This window comes from Musa acuminata, chromosome BXJ1-6, assembly GCF_036884655.1.
Source record: "Musa acuminata AAA Group cultivar baxijiao chromosome BXJ1-6, Cavendish_Baxijiao_AAA, whole genome shotgun sequence".
Lineage (NCBI taxonomy): Eukaryota > Viridiplantae > Streptophyta > Magnoliopsida > Zingiberales > Musaceae > Musa > Musa acuminata.
Window position 1 is genome coordinate 1,569,537 of NC_088332.1, and position 4,455 is coordinate 1,573,991.

General features: G+C 52.5%; 1 long non-coding RNA gene across 3 annotated transcripts; it reads right to left on the minus strand.

The window, feature by feature from the left end:
* Positions 1-391: 391 nt before the first annotated feature.
* LOC135675552 (uncharacterized) lies at positions 392-3,996 on the minus strand. Of its 3 annotated transcripts, XR_010513916.1 has the most exons (3): positions 2,896-3,548; positions 1,627-2,775; positions 392-1,541 (listed from the first exon to the last, which is right to left on the minus strand). It is a non-coding gene; the product is annotated as an uncharacterized LOC135675552 (long non-coding RNA). The 3 variants fall into 3 exon arrangements; XR_010513914.1 differs by having other exon boundaries at positions 1,627-3,996; XR_010513915.1 differs by having other exon boundaries at positions 1,611-3,996.
* Positions 3,997-4,455: the final 459 nt, after the last annotated feature.

The window sequence follows — 4,455 nt, forward strand, 5'->3', positions numbered from 1 at the left end:
TTCTATACTAAGTGGATTGGCGTTGGCACATTATAGGTATCAAAATCCTTTTTCTTTTTCTTTCAAAATCACCTGAATCGCACCATATTATTACCTTTCTTAATATAGTGGAAAGGATTAATTGTCCGACCAGTGATGGAAACAGTTGTGATTCCGTTGCCAAATATACTTTTATTGGTTTTAAAGGTGTCGGTGTGGCTGTGATAGTTAAGGAATTAAATATGCAAAAAAATCGTTAACTGGAAGGTGGGAATATTCTTCTATACTAAGTGGATTGGCGTCGGCACATTTTAGCTTTCAAAATCCTTTTTCTTTTTTGTCACCTGGTTCTTGATGGCAACGTGAACACCGGCATGGCTGACGAGGAAGAAAAGGAGATGAGGAAACGAGGTGTGGGAAGCACGGGATTCGGATTGGGGTGGAAAAAAGACAACTAGAATCGCACCCTTGGCCATGTATCTCACAGAGCAACTATTTCACTCATACTCGGTCTTGTACAGAACAGACAGTCCGATTGCAATGGCTAGTTCTCCTCTGGGGCTGCTTTCATTCCTCTACGGCGGTGATCTCCGGTCTCCAGTACTGGAGTTGACTCGCTCACGTGGGACGACAGGTCTTTGTTTCTTGAAAGCCAGCGGGCTCTGCACCTCCTCCTCTTCCTTCACCGCCGCCGCCACCCAACGCTTGAGGTCGTCGAACTCCGAGTCCGGCGTCGCTGGCACGTTCAGATAGAACGGCATGTGCCTCGAGCTCGCCCCCTCCGACGACGTCATCGCCGCCGGCGTAGTGCCGCTGCCGACGCTCCCGTCGTTGTGGCACGTCTTGTGCCACCCAGCGCTTGCCCCAACGGAAACGTCTTCAGGCACACCGAGGGAGCACCGGTGCACCCTGCCGCCACCGGAGGCCGCCGTGGAGGCGCTTGCGCTAGTCGTGGAAGAGCCCGAGGCCGAGGTTTCCTTGACACCGTTGCTAGGCTTCCGGTGGCTGGCCTTGTGCCCGCCCAGAGCCTGGTAAGACCCGAATGCCTTCTCGCAGACTCAACGACCCGAATGCTGAGTCGGAGGCCAACAATGACAGGCGATGAGTACCGGACCCTCAGCCGCAGAGCGCCAAGTATTCTTGCTTTGTCGGCGCTAAGTACCGGACCATCTCAAACCTGAAAAAAAAAGAAAAAAAAAACGAAAAAAAGAAAAATATATTATGCATAATGAAATAACAAAAATTTTACCATAACACCTCCTTGGACTTCCACCGCCACCGCCCTGCCCCCGCACCTCCAGTGGGAACACCTCCTTGGACTTCCACACACTGGCCACCGCCCACGTCGCGGGCGGGTCGGCCAGGAACGCGCTCACCCCCTCCCACCGGACTGCGACGGAGCAGCCCGAGGGGAAGGCGAGGAAGGTGCCGGAGGGCGGGTTGGCGAGGACGACGTCGATGTCACGGTGTCCATCTCCGCCGCCATGTACGCGTACTCGGTCGTCTTCACCTTAGATCACTCCTCTATCCTCTACACCAGAATCGGTTTAATCCCTCTTCGCCTATGGATGCCACTCGATTAGATTAGTATTAAAGACAGTGATTAATATGATGGGAGAGGCACCCCTTGCCTTTGATTGCCCTCACCCTCGAAGAAGAACACGGTGACATCGACGCCCCTCGGCATCTTTCTCGCCGTCCATCCTTCGCCCTTGATCCATCCTAACCGACGGCGCGTGGGCCCTGTCCCGCAGGTCTCTGATTCCTCCCACATGTGAACGCCGCAACAAGCTGGGGGACTCCGACTGCCGAGCGGTGGCGACGTACGAGCCTCTCTTTGCACCGAATGCAGAAGATTGAGGAGTGATTTAAGAAAAAGGTGACGGAGCTCCGAGGGATGCACAGCCACGGTAGCGCCCGATCCCCACGCCTTGTAGCACCGTTCACGGATGAGAGGGATGACGAGACCTGCGGGACAGGGCCCACACGCGCGATCGTTTGGGAGGGATCAAGAGCGAAGGAGGGACGGCGAGAAAGGTGCCCGAGAGACGCGCCGAGGGTGAGGATAATAACACCCCTCTGAACTCCCACCCGTGAACTCCGTCACGTGCACAACACGGCGTGGGGGGACCCCGGCTGCCGAGTGGTGGCGGCGTGCGAGCCGCTCCGGGGGATGCGCAGCCACGGTAGCGCCCGGTCCACCGCGCGGCTCGCCCGCGCCAGCCTTTGCCGCCACCGCCCTGCCCCCCGCACCTCCAGTGGGAACACCTCCTTGGAGTTCCACACGCTGGCCACCGCCCACGATGCGGGCGGGTCGGCCAAGAACGCGCCCGCCCCCTCCCATTGGACCGCGACGGAGCAGCCCGAGGGGACGGCGAGGAAGGTGCCGAGGGAGGGCGGGTTGACGAGGACGTGTAATCCCCGGATGCCATTCGATTAGATTAATATTAAAGACAGTAATTAGTGCGATGGGAGAGAGGCTCGTACGTCGCCACCGCTCGGCAGCCGGGGTCACGGGAACTGCTGGGGTCCCCCACGCCTTGTAGCGTTGTTCGAGGGATCACGGGACCTGCCACCCGGGATCACGGGCGGACGGCGAGAAAGGTGCCGAGAGACGTCGCTCACGGTGTCCTTCTTCGAGGGTGAGGATAATAACAAGGCAAGGAGGTGCCTCATGCCACGGTCTTGATGCACCCGGGACAAGTCCAATGATCTCCTTCTCCGGCCCGCTAATCATTTCCGTCACCTTTATTAACATTATGATTGTGCTTCTTCGCATACGCATACGCATACTTACTGAGGAGAATAAGATCACAAAAGGATGTCCAAAGTGCGTTAACTCAGAAACAGGAGATGATCGGAAAGAATGGAACACAAAAAGAAAAAGAAAAAGAAAAAAAGAGAAGGAATACGGACGAGCATGAGGAAGGAAGGGGAGTGGCGGACACGGCAGCGCTGCTGTACCCCACCTCCCACATCTGCTCCCCCCAGGTCCCGCTACGCGTCGTAAATCACCACGACCGCCATAGACTCCACCATCCTTATATGGCGGCCAATTATGACGGTGGCGAAAGTGAGGGATGATGCAAGTGTTTCTCCCTCTGTCCTCTCACAAGGCTCGATCACCTAGTATGCGGCAAGCAAAAGAAGAACAAACAGAAACACGCCGCTGCAGCTTGACTTCAGATATGTACGTGTCTTTCCCATGTAGGGGAAGTAAGTGAAACTTCCTCTCTGTACACGCCGCTGGCAGTGGAACTTCTCTCTTTCTTCAGAAAAGAGTAGTTGGCATTAATTGAAGGGCAGCAATGGTGAGTTGAGAGACAAGATGGGAAGGGTAAGATATGTGGTTCAGTCAGTAGTTGGGACGAGGTGAGGAGGTGCGGTTACTCTCTCCCTCCCTCTTTTTATATATAGCAGCAGCTCATCAGTCATAGAGAGAGAACAGAAAAAGACCAGATTGAGAGAGAGAAAGAGAGCAGTGTGCATATACATAGCTGTATGAGAAGCGCAGGAAGAGGGGTTAAATTTCCAAATGGAAATGACAACTATGGCTGTCGTGGTCCCTTTGCTTACTTCCTGTGTCAGCAGAGCAGGGCAGCGTGGCACGAAGGGAGCCGTGTGGACGGTAAGCAGCGGGTAATGGCGCATCATCATCCTTATGGGGCGTATGTGTCACACACCACTCAATTAATGATGGTGATGGTGGGCGCACATCGCATGGGTGATGGTGATGACGGCGAGATGTAGGCAGATGCGAACCATGTAGCTTTGGGTGTATCGCCATGGTCGAACTGGCCCGTTTCGATCGACTTCCAATGGTGGTACCTCCGAGTCCCACAGCTTTCCACCGATAATAAGATGATGTTCCCTGGTAGGTGCCTCCGCCGTGACGACGGTTGTTTTCGTGGATTCGTTTGATGAAGGGTCGGATGGTTAAATTCAAGATGATGTATTGACCAACAATCAGGTTACGATGATCTCATCACCGTTCGATATGAAATCAACGGTTCGATGCTCAAGATCATTCACATTTATCTCATTTATCTTGTTTGGGTGAGGTTGTCTCAGTTGACGAACCAACTATAGGTATCGGATCGAGATGTGATGGAACCAATATATAAACTCGACTCGTATCTTGTTATTGTTGCATTGCGCTCGAAACATCTCTCAACGCTAAGTCGTGTTTGAGGTTAGATAGCGATATACTCTTAGAACAGAATTGAGATCCGACCACGAAAAGGATCAATCCATTAATATCATGATTATATATATATATATATATATATATATATATATATATATATATATATATATATATATATATATATACGAAGAGAGATTTGGAGCAGCTTAATAAGTCATTGTTTCCGATGGAATTGGTGATAGTGATGAGGGAGAGTGAATAAGAGACACCACCGCATGTCTCTATCTCTTTAGGGATTTATGTGACGAGTAATCGAACAAACTTTTTGT